Source organism: Sitophilus oryzae, unplaced genomic scaffold, assembly GCF_002938485.1.
Source record: "Sitophilus oryzae breed Bouriz unplaced genomic scaffold, Soryzae_2.0 scaffold_471_pilon_pilon, whole genome shotgun sequence".
Lineage (NCBI taxonomy): Eukaryota > Metazoa > Arthropoda > Insecta > Coleoptera > Curculionidae > Sitophilus > Sitophilus oryzae.
Genome location: NW_022147053.1, coordinates 626106 through 643357, shown reverse-complemented (window position 1 = coordinate 643357; position 17252 = coordinate 626106). Strand labels below are relative to the sequence as shown.

Genomic DNA, 17252 nt, shown 5'->3' with positions numbered 1-17252 from the left:
CAGAATGGAAAAAGTTAATGTCTAATTTCTGTTTTTTTTTAATTATACCGCCGAACGAAAAAGATGTATACCGGCGGTATTTTAGCAACGTGGTTCATTTCAACAACCGCCGTGGTTCAAAAAGTTACCTCGCGGTTTTCATGTTAATATGTAATGTCTTCTAACGCTGGTCTTTCTTTGGTTAATTGTCTATACCGCTGGCGGTAATTTAGCCAGTTTGTTTATTACTATACAAATTTTGTTTTACTCAGCTGATGATTCCAATATATTATAACAAGGCCAAATATTCTAGAAAGCTAGTCATTTACCTATAGATAAAATAAAATAAATATATGTATGTATATTTTAGAAAGTTCAATGTTTAAAACATAAGCAATATTGTGTGTGATGTTATCTTACATAATTTTCTAGTCAATTATGAAAATAAAGGAACAAAATAAATAATTTCATGATATTATACAAAATAGTAGTGAATAAGTTTTTTTTAAAGTACCTATATTAAAGAATAAAATGTGATTTAGATTTTGGTATTTAAAATTGATTTGAAAATATATTGAATTAATTAGTAAATTTTGTCCTATTATTTATACCACCTTGAACTGGCATGCTCCTTATTAAATTATCAACGTTGTCTTGGGGTAAATTTTCCCATTCTGCTAATGCTACATCAATAAGCTGTGAAATATTTCCTGGATTGTTTCAACGAGCTCTAACCCTTCTTTTTAATTGGTCCCGCAAGTGTTCGATAAGGTTTAGATCTGGTGAACATGCAGGCCAGTCTAAAACTATGACACCTTCCGTTTCAAGGCATTTTCTAGGGCATTATCGTGCATGAAGTTTAAATTATACCCAATTGCAGCTCTCCAAAGCCTCATGATTAGTTCTAGCACTAAATCAACATACCTCCGACCCGTTAAAGTTTGTTGAAGTGATAACAATGGAGTTTTTCCTCCCAGCATAATACCTCCCCAGACAATTACAGTTCCTCCTTTATATCTTGGTACAGATTTGGCAGCCTGGAGTCTCGCTCGTCTTCCTGGAGCTCTGAGAACCGGAATTCGATGATCATCTGATCTGAGGACAACAATTCTGATCGATTATTCAGTTTCGATAACTAAGTAAATATAAACAGTGCACTTAAGAATATTTTTTTTAATTAGTATAGAACATCATATCGTGCAATTGCCAAGTCATTATAATTATTACAGAAATAAAGATCACTAATATTGATACTAACAATTTATAACAAAATTGTTGAATAGGTGCTTAAAAAAAACTAAATAAAATAAACTAACTTGGTTTTACATAGATCTCACCACTTTTTATAGTGGAAGAATTGTGTTGCGAGACTAGGTATTTTTTTACATTCTGTGTTTTTGATGGGATGGCTATTCTCTCCATACAACAGTATAATTATTCATATGAACATAATAATTATACTATTACGAATATAATTACAATATTAGTAATACCAGCGACACACTATAATCCGAAATCTGAAACAGACCAGATCAATCTATTCCTTTGATTAATATTGAGTGAAAGGGAGAATATATAATTTGATAGAAACCAATCACGTACAAATTACTACGTCGCTAATATGTATTCCCAAATCGCATAATGTGCGGCTTACGGACCACTTTAGGACATCTGTGTATATCCGTGATGAACAGAGAAAATTTGAGGACAGAAATTTATTTTTTAAAAACTTGTATTGGAACATAAATTTTACAGTTATGTAATTCTTCTTTTAGAATTTATTTTTCATTTTTGTTTATAGTGATCGTCCAAGATACAGATAAAACTGTATACAGTATGTCCCCAAATTGTCTTTACAAGAGAAAAAAAACTTTTTTACGATTGTCATTTTGAGAAAAACGCATTCTTCATAAAAAAATCTTGCTTGTTCTAAAACGATTAATCCCGTTTTATAGTTCTAAAAAGTTAACTCGGAAGTAAAACTCGGTAAAAATCGGAAGGCGTTTCTATGGTAATATAATTTCGATTTGATTCTGTCATAGATTGTAATTATTAATTTTGATTATAACGTCATATTCGTTTCTGTTGTTAAGGTCAGTTAAAAAATTCTATTTTCCGATAACTATTATCACCCTTTCCGTAGCATTAAACTAAATAAATTGTGTGCATCGTTGACATTTTAAAACAGCAAAAAATATGACGTTAATAAAAATTCTATCAATATCAATCTATAAAAGAATGTAAACAAAATCATATTACCATAGAAACCGTTTTGATTTTTAGGACTTAAAAAATTCAACTATATTTTCATGTTTTTTTAATTCGGAAAAGTATAAATGAAATAAACCATGTTAGAACAAGCTTAATTTTCTGGGTTTTTGAGTAAACGCATTTTTCGAATTTACTATGTTATTATTATTGTATGTATTATTAATTATTAATTAATAAGGGCAAATATTTTAGGAGTTTTGCGAAAAAGATTGAAAATTTGGAATATTAAAAAAAAATGGATTTTTTTAGTTAAAACCCATAATTTTTTGATAATATGACAACATAGGTGGTGGAGTAAATTTACAAGAATGAAAATCCAGAAAAGATCCAGTGGTTCTCAAAATTTTAGCAAAAAATATTTTTTTTGGAAATTCTCAATAATTTTCAAAGTAAAATAACTGGGTTATTTTGGATTTATTTGAATAACATAACCATTGCAATTATTTAAGACTCACCCTGTATATTTATTATTACTGTTTTCTAAAAGAAACTAAGAAAGGAGTACTTCACACAAATTCAAGACTAAATTAACTTAAACACATGATCAACTAGTGTATAAATTGTGTACTTTAGGACGTTTAATTTTAATATTTACTGGATAACGGAGAATGGTATATTTTTCATTTAAAACGTTATAATGATCTAAATCAGAAAAGACAAAAGTTTTGTTTTCATAATTTTCCTAAATATGATTAGCCATTCTTTAATCCCATAAGTTTGTAATAATTTAATCAGTAAAATACCAAACAAAAGCTGTTTACATCAACACTGTTTACAGCAGAAGCTGTTTACAACAATACTAGAAGAAATCTTCCGTCAACTGGACTGGGTCAATAAAGGATTAAAATAGATGGAGAATATCTTAACCATCTAAGGTTGGCTAATGACATAGTCTTAATTGCCAATAGTCTTAAAAAACTACAAGCACAAATTAGCCAATTAAATACAACCAGCAATAAAGTGGGTCTCAAAATAAATTTACCAAAAACTAATGTTACCTACAACGAACTAGTGGACAGAACTAACATCCTAATAAATAATACAACACTGGAAATAGAGAAGAATATATATTTGGGACAACTAATAGACAGCTCGGGATCTCTACTACCAGAAATCAACAAAAGAATTAAGTTAGAATAGAGTACTTACGGAAAAAACTCAATCATATTCAAATCTATAATGCCACTGTATCTAAAGAAGAAAACATTCGACCAATGTATACTACCAGTCATGAACTATGCAGCCGAAACCTGGACACTTAAAACGGACATTATAAGGAACTTGCAGGTCGCACAAAGCCAAATGAAACACAATATGCTGGGAATAACCAAGAGAGACCGTAAAAGAATAGAGTGGGATACGACAAAAGATTCAGGTAATAGATGTCATCCACAGAGTCAAATTCCTCAAGTGTCGATGGGCCGGACACCTGGCAAAAAGGACTGACAAAAATTACAGCATAGTACCGACGAGGCATTAAGAGACCTAGAAGAAGCCCAAACCTGAGATGGGACCATGATATTAGGAAATTAGCAGGGATAACTTGCCAAACAATAGACGACAATGGGCCCAACTACAAAGAGAATATCTAAATATGTGAGGGAAGCTACATCATAATTGGAAATGGTTGAATAAGTTGATGATGATGATAACCGAAGAAAAAATTATCTGTAAAGAATGTAGAGTAAAATTCTAACTCCTTATCATTAATCTAGTACAGTAGAATTACAAAAACGTTTAAAAATTGGTTTAATTCTCAAAAAAAACATAGTATTGATAAACCCCCCTATCCTCAGCATATAATCATTCTTCAACATTACACCACACCAAAGAAAACTTCACAGCGCAGGACAACCGACTTCCTGCCATAGAAAATCGACAAGAAAAAGTGAGACGGCATCAGAAAGAAAAGAAATAAAACCGTAAGGCCGGCGAGAGTCGCTCGATTCTCCCAAATATCCTTTGTAGGGCCATCGGCGCTAGTGGGAAGGCAGTCTCAGGATGAGGCGGTGCGCGTGCGTGGACTTTGGTCCTGGCGCGTCTGAACATCGCCGGAAAGGAATACTACAACCATGGCGACTGAGGCAGGATCGCCGCAGTCGTTCGAGCCGCATCCTGGCGACAGGAAGCAGCCAGACAGCGGGAGAAGAGAAGAGTTGGCAAGAAGAGCTGTTCTAAAGAGAAAAAAAGTCTGGAACCAGTGAAAATTACAGGTAGGTTATTAGGAATTATTGCCTCAAAAAAAAGGTCTATGAAACCTGTTACTCAATTGATTTTACGAAAATGTTGTCTTGATAGGAAAAATAAATTAAACTCGTAACTGTAATTCAGAAAAAATATATAGTTTAGACCTTTTATTTAAAATAAATACATTTTTCTTAAATAATAGCAGAAATAAAAAAAATTGGTTTGAATAAAATAGATTCCCAAAATGAATATTTTTTCCATATCAACTATCAAAATTTCCTTATATCTATCAAAAATAGCAGATAAAATAGTACTTTAACCGGAAAGGTAGATTAAATGATACTTTAACAGCGAGGATAAGTTAAAAACTTTATTTCTTCTCGCACGTTTTTTAATTGCTTCTATTTTTGAAAATTTTTGCATTCCTTTTCATAAGTTATCCGGGATTTAAATAGAAGTAGTTTGGATATGGCGTTTGTGTCACCTCAGCGTGAATATCTGTTGGTAATTTACTTATTTCATTTTGAGTCATTTCTGGCTCCAATTCAATCAGCAATCGACACGAAAGAGAATTAAAAAATATTTACTGAAAACTGACAACTAAAGAGACAGCTTTATTTATTTGTTAAATTACATAGTCAACGCCAACCCAGCTCAATATTTTTTCCACTCGTAATAAATTCCTTGAAATAATAATTTCTGAATATTTTTTAAAACGTAACTCGCTATGGAAAAAATATTGTTCTATACACGACGATAAAATTGCATCATTGTCTCTTGTATAAAAAATAACTATTATTTAATCCTAATACTTGTTATTTTACAACAAAAATTTAGAAATTTGTAAAAGAAATAAATATTTCATATTTAATTAGCAAAATCAAGATGAAAGTGTAACAAAATTAATAAATTTTGATAGTTTTGTTTACTTCAGGGATAGCAAAATATTTCTAAAATAATTTTAGAGACAGATAGTATGTTTATTAATAATAAAATACATTTCCCCACTAAAAAAATTGTTTGTGATGGTAACAAATATTTAATCAGTTTATATGTTTGTTTCAATAATTAGTAAGTAATAAAATATATTTTGTTATTGCTAATTTTTTTTAATTATTGATATATTTAGTAATGATTGTCATAATTCTCTTGGATATGATAACCACTTTCTTCAGAAAAAAAAATAGTTTAGGTCTTCTATTTAAAATACATATATTTTTTTAAGATAGTAGCAGAAATGACTAAAAATTAAAACAATGAGACACTTATAAAATAAAACAATTTTGTTTGATTAAAATAAAGCATATAAATTGTAATTATGCGGTAACAAAGATGCCCAAAACGAGTATTACTTTACAAAATACACTCAGTATAAATTTATAATTATTTAACCCTGATACATCTTATTTGATAACAAAAGTTTAGAAATTTGCAAAGAAATAAATATTTTATTTTTAATTAATAAAAATCAAGATGAAAGTGTCACATTAATATTAAATTTTGATAGTTTTGCCTACTTCAGAGATAGCAAAATATCTCTAAAATAATTTTAGAGACAGATGGTATGTTTATTAATAACAAAATATATTTTTCCAGTAAAACAGTTCTTTCCCATGGTAACAAATATTTAATCAAATTTACATATTTATTTTTAATATCATTTTTATATATGTTTGTTTCAATAATTGGTAAGTAACAAAATATATTTTGTTATTGCTAAATTTGTTTAATTGGTATAATAGTTACTGATGATTGTCATAATTCTCTTGGACTTATTTTTTTATTATACAGGGTGGCGCACCTCATTCGCCTCGGTTGATTATACGAAAACAGAAAGATGTAGAAACAAAATATTTTATGGGTATATGTGGGGAGTGAATGTGCACAATTTAAAATTATTTTGAAATATACAGGGTGTCTCAGAACTAAGATCCATACCAAAGTTATATTTTTTCTTATGGAACACCCGGTATTTTATTTCATTTTTGGATTTTTGAGCCCAAAAAAAGATATTTATTATAAGGGTTAAATATATTTAAAATCATTGGTTTTCCAGATATTTAAAGATATTTAAATATGCATGCTACAAGAGAATTAATTATAAATACCCTGTACATTACTTTTTAGCATTAATTGTTGTGCTGAGTTTAAAGGCAAAGAAATAAACTTTACTAAAATATGTTATTGCTTCCTTAAATTTATACAGGGGTACCAAAAATTAGTTATTTATTTTAATGACTTATTTTACATATAAACTTTGTTATTTCAAATGCAACACCCTGTATTTTTTTAAATAAATCAAAGCAGATTCAAATGCTCTTTCAAACTATATTAGGGTTTTCTATACCTATCTATCACAGATTTTGAATAAAAAGCGATTTTTAAATAAAATGGCAATCGAGATGGCTGCTATCGTCATGGCAATTTTCTAGTAACAGTTAGTAACTATTTTTAAAATCGACATTAGTTTATAGACTTTATTTAAATCTATACCAGTTTACTTTTATTTAATTGACCTACAATAGTTTCATAAATAATATTTATTAATATGTATATATTATTCTATCAAGAAAAAGGAAGAAGTAGTTCTTTGTTTTATTTTACGATAACTTGTAGATATATGAATTTTTTATAAAAGATCCAATTACGGCAAATTCAATTTCTTCACCTACGACAGGTTTCTGCCTAATATGTTTTTTATAAACTACACTACCGATTCTGCGAAATAGGAAATAGGACAAGTAGTTTTTCAAACGAACGCTTATCAGGAAGATTCCTATTTGGATATCTTTCAGCATTAGCTCTTGAGGCCAAGAAATAATTTTCCTCACAAAACAAAATCACTAGCAACATATCCATTTGTTACACCAGCAGATATGGCTTTATTTTTCTTCATAAAATAAAGGATACTTACTTATTAAACTATTGTGGGTAAATTTTAGTAAACTGTTTAAATAATAATGTCCATACACTAATGTCGATTTTGAAAATAGTTACTAACTGTCACTAGAAAATTGCCATGGTAATACCAGCCATCTTGATTGCCATTTCATTTAAAAATCGCTTTTTATTCATCTGAAATAGAGAGGTATAGAAAACCCTAATATAGTTTGAAAGAGCATTTGATTCTGCTTCGATTTATTTAAAATAATACAGGGTGTTGCATTTGAAATAACTAAGTTTTCATGTAAAATAAATCCGTAAAATAGGTCACTAATTTTTGGTACCCCTGTATAAATTTAAGGAAACAATAACATTTTTCAGTAAAGTTTATTTCTTTACCTTTAAACTCGGCACAAGAATTAATTCTAAAAAGTAATGTACAGGGTGTTGATAATCAGTTCTCTTGTAGCATGCATATTTAAATATATTTAAATATCTCAAAAACCAATGATTTTAAACATATTTACCCTTTATAATAAATGCCTTTTTTTGGGCTCAAGAATCCAAAAATGAAATAAAATACCGGGCGTTCCATAAGAAAAAATATAACTTTGGTATGTATCTTAGTTCTGACACCCTGTATATTTAAAAATAATTTTAAATTGTGCACATTGCCGCCCTACATATACCCATAAGATAGCTTGTTTCTACATCTTTCCGTTTTTGTATAATCAACCGAGGCGAATGAGGTGCGTCACCCTGTATATATTTCTTATATTTTTGTACTTTTAACTGTAATTCAGAAAAAAATATATAGTCTAGACCAGTAGTTCCCAAACTTATTTTTCTCGTGGACCACTTTCAAAATTTTACTGGTTTCGGTGGACCCCCTGCTGCTACATTTCTGCCACATTCTTAAAGTCGCCAAAAAATAAAAATTGTGTCACTTCTGAGTTCTGTCCCTATATTCCGATATGTAAAATAAAAACGAAAAATGGTACATAAATGGTACATTTTATATCACTTTATTTATTAAAAGAATAGAATTACAAGAAAAAAATATTAAGGTAATATAGGTTCAGGTCATAATTTTAATTAATGGGAAGGATGTATCTGATGGAGTGTCAGCAAACGATCAATGTTTGGCTTTATTTTTGTGAGCAATAACCGCAAATCCCCCCCGCTCTATGATGTTTAATTTGCTCCTTTTTTTTTTGTTAAGAGGTTTGTAACGGCACTAAAACTCCTTTCGACAAGGTATGACGAGGGAAAAGCTATTAAAAATTTCCTTGCGATTTCCCACAGTCCAGGATATTTTTCGGGTATTTCTGCTTGCAGCCAAAATGTTGGGTAGCCTTTTCTAAATTTCACCTTCAGCTCCTCATTAGTGCTTAGCTCGAGCAGCTCCTCTTGTAATACAACATTGGCCACTTCCGTTTCATCAAATGGATTTATGATCCATGGTGGTATATCCATCGTCAGTATATCTTCAAACCTGGTTTTGAAGTCATCATGCAGAGCACTTAAATGTTGACTGTAGGTATGGATATCCTCATCAATACATTCTACCTGCGACAAGTTTGGAAATTGAGAGAATTCGCGCCGACTAATGTTTTGCTTCATAAATTTCAATTTCCCAAGAAAAGCCGAAATTATCCCCTTTGTTTTTATTAAATTCAGGCTGTCCCCTTGTAACTGCAAGTTAATATCATTAAATTTTTTAAACAAATCTGTCAAATACGCAATGTCTGCTTTGAATTTGATCAAGTTTTCTTTTAAATCTGGATCTCTACTTTCTAAGAACTCTAATATGGAATCGAAAACAGAGTAAAATCTCGTTAAGCATGCACCTTTCGACAACCAGCGTACTTCAGTATGTAAGAGCAGTCGTTGGAAGTCTTCATCATTTTCGTCGCACAATTGAGCAAATAAACGCGTATTCAATGCATTGCTTCTGATTTTGTTGACAGCTTTTATTACAAAATGAAGAGATTGGTTCAACCTGTCACTTAAATGTTTTGCCACAAGATGTTGTCGGTGGATTACGCAATGAATAGCTGTAAGTCCTGGTATAATTCTTTTGAGATGACTTATAAACCCACGATATCGCCCGACCATTGCAGGAGCTCCGTCTGTTGCCACTGAAATAATGTTTGTAAATGGGATCGATTTTTCCGTAAAAAAATTACTCAGGACATTAAATATTGATTCGCCTTTAGTGTCAGTCTCCAAAGTTCTGGCAAATAGCAATTCTTCGTGAATTTCTTCCTCAACAATAAATCGGACATATGCCAATAGTAATGCTTCATTACTGGGTAACGTTGACTCGTCCAGTTGTATAGAAAAATGAGTTTTTTGCAGATGATTGCACAAAAAGCTTTCGATATCAGAGCTCATTTCATCAATGCGTCTTTGTACAGTATTGTTACTTAATGGAATTCTTTTTAGTACGTCAAATGGAGATTTGTGCAAAACAGTTTTTAAAACCTCTTCAACAGCGGGTAAAATTAATTGTTCTCCGATAGTGTGCGGTTTTCCAGATTTTGCTATAAGTAATGAGATATTGTAAGATGCCCGCAAGCCATCATCGTTACTTTGAGATGTTGAAGCGAACATACTGTGCATGGTGGGTCTCTTTCCATATTTTTCTTTCAATGTTTGAAAATATTTTAAATCTTTACCTATTTTATCAGTATGACACCTTTTTAGATGATCTTCGAGCTTTGATGGTTTCATAGAGTCATTGCTCAAAACTTTGTTGCATAATAGGCACATGGGCAATTGTTTGTCTGCCTCTGATGGAACAAAACCATATTTCAAATAATCGATACTATATTGTCGACATTTTTTCTTTGCTGTAGCCATGTTTCGTGTCAGTTACCTTACCTGTAAAAAAAAGTTTTAGTAACCAAGTTTTTTTCTGAATATAGGTATCACACCGCAGCCTTTGTCAGCACGCGGAAATAGAATTACGGCTTGTAAAGGGACCAACTAATAAAAACCGCTGAGACAAATACAGACGTTTTCACAAAACGGTCATCAATTTTAAAGTACATAATTTACCACTATTTTTAATAGTATAAATAAAAATTGGTGTACTCAGTATCGAATACTGATCATATTTGTGTAGGAAAAAATAAAAGTCGAAATCCCAAAATTGTCCATAAAAACGATAACTAACATTTTATTAAATCAATGAGTTCACGCGCTCCGTGTATTTGCGTATTTTTTGTCTGCGGCTTCATTGTTAAAACGTGACAAACTGGCATCGAAGTAGAGATGGGCAAAAGTAACCGGTTTTTTGAATAACCGGTATTTTCCTCTAAAATAACCGGTTATTTAAAGGTAGTTTTTTTTTCACCAGTTAACCTAATAACCTTGCATTACGTTCAATAACCTATAGCCGGTTATTTTTTAAAAAATCGTACTTGTTTAAAACAAGTAAGTAACAATTAAATATTAGCTGTTTGAATCGTAAATTTCGAAGAAGCGAACGGCACACGGATCTTCCAGATATTACGACGATAACGGAGATTCCGCTCCTGCTCCCCAAAACGAAAATATATGACATCAAACATCAAATGTCAAAATTAAATCAGGCATCAGGCGAACCCTGATGATAATAATCAAAACAACGGCCGAATGGCCCTGACAGGTCAGGCCATAAAACAAAGTACTAAGGGCATAGACTAATACTAGCCACCAGCTAGCCAAGTGATACGAACCTAACTTCAAATAGATTCTCTAAATTCTATATTTAAATTTTAACCGACTTTAACGGATTTTCAACGGTTCTTCAAAAGTTTTCCATGGTTTCGCCCAGTTTCACGCACGTTTCACCGTAAATATATTTTATTTGTAGTTTGAAGTCTCTCTTGAAGCTTAGACTAAAGAATACAAAATTGAAGTTCAAATAATGAATGAAGTTAATCTTTTCTTTATCTATTCATTCAGTCTCCTTTATTTTCTCTTTGGTATTTGATTAAAATAACTTGGTTGTAGATTGTAGAACTTGTGAGTTGTGTGGTTTATTTGAACGTTAAGTAATTACTAGTTTTAATATCATATCCATGTCTACTCAAAAAAGTGAGGTTAGCATTTTTATTTAAATTCATTTTGTACATATACATACTTACATTGCTACAATCTCTATTTAATCATGCGATTTAACTAAGTTTATTATCTAAATTTGAAGTAGACCTATGGAGTGTAGAGGTAAGTAAACCTATAGGAAAACTAAATATTTAGTTTTGCTAGGTTAGGTTATTTGGATAACCGGTTAATTTGTGTCGGTTAATTTTGTCAAGTTATTATTTTTTAAAGATAATTCCGGTTAACCTATAACCGGTTTTTTACCAATAACCGCCCATCTCTACATCGAAGTCCAAGCCCCGCCCTTTTCCCGTCGCCCGCGCACCGCTCGCTCTTTCCGAAAAGGAATAGTTTTGATAAAATAGTTATTTCAAAACCAATTTAAAATGATTATGAAATTACTGTTTTATAAAATTAGTAGTTATTTGCAAGAAAAATTACAAAATTAATTGCTCTGCAATATTGCTTATTCGGCCTCTTTTAGAGAGGCAGTGTTTCTCTCGTGAAAAACAATTGAATAAAACGTGCTGTGTTTGTCTTCAAATCGAAAGAGGACAATTAAAATATCTGTAAGTTACTAAGTTACCTATCTATACAGGCCAAGTTGTGATCAACCGACTAGTACACGTAAACAAAATACTTAAGTACTATAACAAAAAAAAGGTAGGTTACTTACTTTTCTCCGGCACTAGCAAACACAGATATAAATTTTCTCACAACTTTTTTTCCAAATTCCGCCTTTTTTTCGAAATTCCGGAAACAAATGAATGCGTTTGCCTTTGGCATCAAGTATTTATAGTGGTAATCAAGTTCATGTCTGAACAAGCATTAAGCATTGTCGGGCGGATAGCGCTTTGCAAGTCTGTACACGAAATTGTACGTAATATCGAATTCGCAAGTTTGGACAAGTAACAGTCGCTTGCCTTATTAAAATATTATCTGCTTAGATAGGTACTTAAAACAATGTAGGTAGGCCCTTATAAAAACTATGCTTACATTTTTGCTCTTTACTATCAAAAGCAGATAAATTTTCGTGGACCCCCATTAACATCTTATGGACCCCCATTTTTTGTTCACGCCTACGTAGACCCCCAGCAAGTCTCCCGTGGACCCCTGGGGGTCCACCTGGACCACTTTGGGAATCACTGGTCTAGACCTTCTATATAAAATACATATATTATTTTAAAAAGCATAAATGACTAAAAATTAAAAGAATGAGACACTTAGAAAAAATAAAACAATTTGTTTTAATTGAAATAAAGCATATAAATTGAAATTTTGCGGTAACAAAGATGCCCAAAACGAATATTAATTTACAAAACACACTCAGTATAAATTTATATTTATTTAACCCTGATACATGTTATTTGATAACAAAAATTTAGAAATTTGTACAAAAATTAAATTTAATTAACAAGATAAATTCTGATAGTTTTGTCTACTTCAGGGATAATAAAATATTTCTAAAATAATTTTAGAGATAGATAGTATGTTTATTAATAACAAAATAAATTTTCCCACTGAAAAAAATTGTTTCTGATGGTTACAAATATTTAATTAAAACATAATTATTTTTTATGTCATCTTTTATATATACCGGGAGCGTCTCAAAAGTGACTCACCCATATAACTTTATTATTTTTCCTGACAAAACAACGAGATTTGGTATGTTAGAATATGACATAAATTGGGATTGATTGACATTCAATTGTTTTCGGTCACTTCCGGTTTCAGCGGAAATGACGACAACTTTTGATTTTTAAATGGCACCCTCGGTATTTTTTTACTTTATTTGATAGAAAATGACCTTCTGAATAGAATGACATATCATATGTCAACTTTTGACATTTTCGCATATGGTTTATTTGAAATTGTAACATGCGGTTCATAACGACAATTTGACTCGAAGTACCAAGTGTGTGGTACCAAATTATTCGTAAAAAAATGCTTTCTCAAAATATGCTTATGTGCCACCCTCGCTCCATTTAAAAAAATTGAGATATGATTAAAAATACGATTTGGGCATCTTTTAACCGGCCAGGACAAGACACTAAAAACATTAGACGATCTAATCTATTTTTCCAAGGCTCTTTACAGACTGTGTTACAGTCATGGCACTCTATATTGAAATTTAAAATACAATTTGTTTTTGAGCGAATATGTCAAAAGTTGACAGATGATATATCATTCGATTCAGAGTGTCATTTTCAATCAAATAAATAAAGAAATACCGAGGGTGCCACTTATAAATCAAAAGTTGTAGTCATTACCGGTGAAACAGGAAGTGACCGAAAACAACTGAATATGTCAATCAATCCCGATTTATGCCATATACTAACGTAGCAAAGCTCGTTTTTTTATTTGAAAAAATAAAAAAGTTATAGGGGTGAGCCACTTTTGGGACGCACCCGGTATATTTATGTGAATAATTGGTCAGTAACAAAATATATTTTGTTATTGCTAAATTTGTTTAATTGATATAATATTTAGTGATGATTGTTATAATTCTCTTGGGACACCCGGTATTATTAAAGGTCAAAACCACGTCCTTTTTATTGATAAAATCCATAAATCGACAGTATAATGGCTCTTTTTGTCTCAGTCAAATCGGACAATAAAATTTTATAGTTATGTTGTCGTTTGGACCGTTGGGGTAGGTCAACAGACTGCCATAAAAACAAACAGATTTTCCAGAGAACAACAGGCGACAAGATAGTTCATGAATATGTAACAGATGTCCGTAGATATCTCTTCAATTTTCTAAACAAATATTAGATTGCAGGGAATATATTGCTGATGTTCTTTGTTTGGTTTAAAATATGTTTCTATTTCTTTAGGAATTTAAACTACTGGGTGCGTCTCAAAAGTGGCTCAGCCCTATAACTTTTTTATTTTTTCAGATAAAAAAACGAGATTTGTATTTTTTAGTGTATGACATAAATTAGGATTGATTGGCGTATTCAATTATTGTCGGTCACTTCCTGTTTCACCGGAAATGTCCAACTCCAAAATAACCGAGCTATTTTACTTCCTTAAAAATTTCCAAGAAATGATTTTTTACTTACATTTTGAGAACCGCTGGATCTTTTCTGTGTTTTTCTTTCTCTAAATTTAATATACTACTTGTGTTAACTAAAAACTAAAAAAATCCAAGGATATTTTCAAAAATTCTAAATTTTTCAATATTTTTTTCGCGAAAAAAACCTCATAATCGTGTTTCTGGGATCGAAATATCTAAAAATATCGAACCTCTAAAAATATTTGCACGTATTTAAGACTCACCCTGTATATCCTGGGAACTTATTTGCTCTTACTGAACTGACTGACTCTGCTGAACTTAATTGATCTTAGTGCTTATTACTAAATATCAAAATGTATTTTTTAGAGCCTACTGAATTAATTTCGGGAGCCGATAATGCAATTTTATCGTCGTGTATAAAACAATATTTTTTAAAAAATGTCTATACCTGGCGGATTGATCTCTCCAAAAAATCCTTTATGGGTATTTTGTCACTGCACTGCAAAAAAAAATTAAAAAAAATAATAAAATATTTTTTTTCCATAGCGAGTTACGTTTTAAAAAATATTCAGAAATTATTATTTCAAGGAATTTATTACAGGTAGAAAAAATATTGTGCTAGGTTGGCGTTGGTTTCTATGTAATTTGACAAATAAATAAAGCTGTCTCTTTAGTTGTCAGTTTTGAGTCAATATTTTTTAATTCTCTTTCGTGTCGATTGCCGATTGAATTGGAAGCAGAAATGGCTCAAAACGAAATAAGTAAATTACCAACAGATATTCAGGCTGAGGCGACAAACGCCATATCCAAACTACTTCCATTTAAATCCCGAATAACTTATGAAAAGGAATACAAAAATTTTCAAAAATGGAAGTAAATAAAAAACGTGCGAGAAGAAATAAAGTTTTTAACCTATCCTCGCTGTTAAAGTATCATTTAATCTACCCTTGCGGTTAAAGTACTATTTTATCTACTATTTTTGATAGATATAAGGCAATTTTACCAGTTGCTATTGAAAAAAAATTCACAATTCTTTAATACATGATGCACATTTTTTAATTTATAAATTTACTTATTGTCTCAATGAATTTTGATAATATTTTAATAAATAATATTGTCCAAGTAATATTAAACTAACTATACTAAACTATAAATCAAATAGTTTTAAAATAACCATTACAACAAATATAAAAAACATAATAAAAAAGAAACTGTTAATTATCTCTAAGACACATACTAATTAGATGCAAATTAGTCCCAAACCACCGAATTAAAAATTAACTAGGTCACACACAGGGAGTATGTTGCCAGTTCGATCTAGACAATTCTAAATCCAAATAAAAAAATATAATTTTAATAAGTCTTTTTCTGTTTTAAACTTGCCTGATTTTATTACATTTTCGTTTTAAACGACTATAACGGACTGTCTTGATAAAGAAACGTTATTTCTGATAAAAAAGGAAAAAAAATGCCTTGAGCGGCAACAGGGTCGACACCAGCAGGAATAAAAATTCGCACGTGAACGAAGTTTGGCGGCTGCGCACGAACTAGAAATCGCAAGCTAGGGTTGGATATAGCTGGTATATTAACAATTCCGTACGTATAAGGAACCAGGGAACTACATTTTCGATAAATCAGTACTAAATAACTTTACATCTATTCGACATATTTTAGTCTGAAAACATGCAGCTAGCTTTTTCAAGGTCCGATACGTTTGAGACATGGTGATACCATTTGATTCCTTTTAAGGAGGCCTTTTAAAGGATTGCATTTAAGGAGGCCTCTACGTGTTTCGAAGCTTAATTTCCAGCATAAAATTACGCGACTACAATGGGCTGAGGAGATGAGAGCAAATGGACCTAATTGGAATTTAGTAATGTTTAGTGATGAAACAAGAGTAGGCCTAGTGTCAGACTCGCGACGAAGTTTGGTCTGAAGAGCATCTGGAAGACGAGCACGCTCGAATGCAGCTCAACCCCGTGTCCCGTTTCAAGGGGGAAGCAATATGGTATGGGCAGGTATAATGCACGGAGCTCGAACTCCTCTTGTTTTTATTGATGGTACAATGACAGGTGCCTCATATCTTAGAGACATTTTAGAGCTTATTGTGCCTCCATCTCGAGGGGCAGTAGAGAATGAATTTGTTTACATAGACGATAATGCTCCTCCCCATCGCACTTTAGCGGTTTGCGAATTTTGCGAGGAAGAGGGTATATAAGGAAAACTGTGGTGCCCACTGATGTCCCCAGATATGAATGTGATCGAGCATGCTAAAACGCCATATTGCCAAAAGGAATGATTCCCCGTACCTTAAATGAATTGAAAATTGTTACGCGCGAAACATGGGAAACCATTCCTCAACATTTTCTAAACAGCTTAATTGCTAGCATGCCACGTCGTCTCATAGCTTGCATTGAGGCTCGAGGAGGCACTACAGACTATTAGTTGTAAGAAATAATTAAAATTGTTTTCAATATTTTATTTGGTTTAAAATGAAATTTGTTTTTATTGATTTTCACTCATTTTGAAATAAAATTATAATAACAGCCTAGTTGCACTTAAATTTTTAATTTTATATTAGTTAGTCGTGTAGTAAGCCAATATGTCCAAAAATATAAAAAGAATCATATTAGGTAAAAACGATTCAAAATAAAATAAAAATATATTTATATGCAATAATTTTGGCCATATCTGTATATGGAGAAGGGTTGCTTGAAGAGATATTTTTTACATAAAAAATGGCGGAAATTTCTTGAACCTTGCAAGACCAAGACTACTTTTAACTGCACTCCGTAAAACGAGGGAATCCTGTATTCTTGTA

The 17252-nt window shown here is 31.4% G+C and overlaps 1 protein-coding gene across 1 annotated transcript in view; it reads left to right on the top strand.

Moving 5' to 3' along the window:
* The first annotated feature begins 4311 nt into the window (after positions 1-4311).
* The window catches only part of LOC115886166, a 57583-nt gene continuing 44642 nt past the window's right edge, over positions 4312-17252 (top strand). The window contains exon 1 of the mRNA XM_030905240.1: positions 4312-4463. The gene's annotated coding sequence lies outside the window, so the exon portion shown is untranslated. The remainder of the gene's footprint in view (positions 4464-17252) is intronic.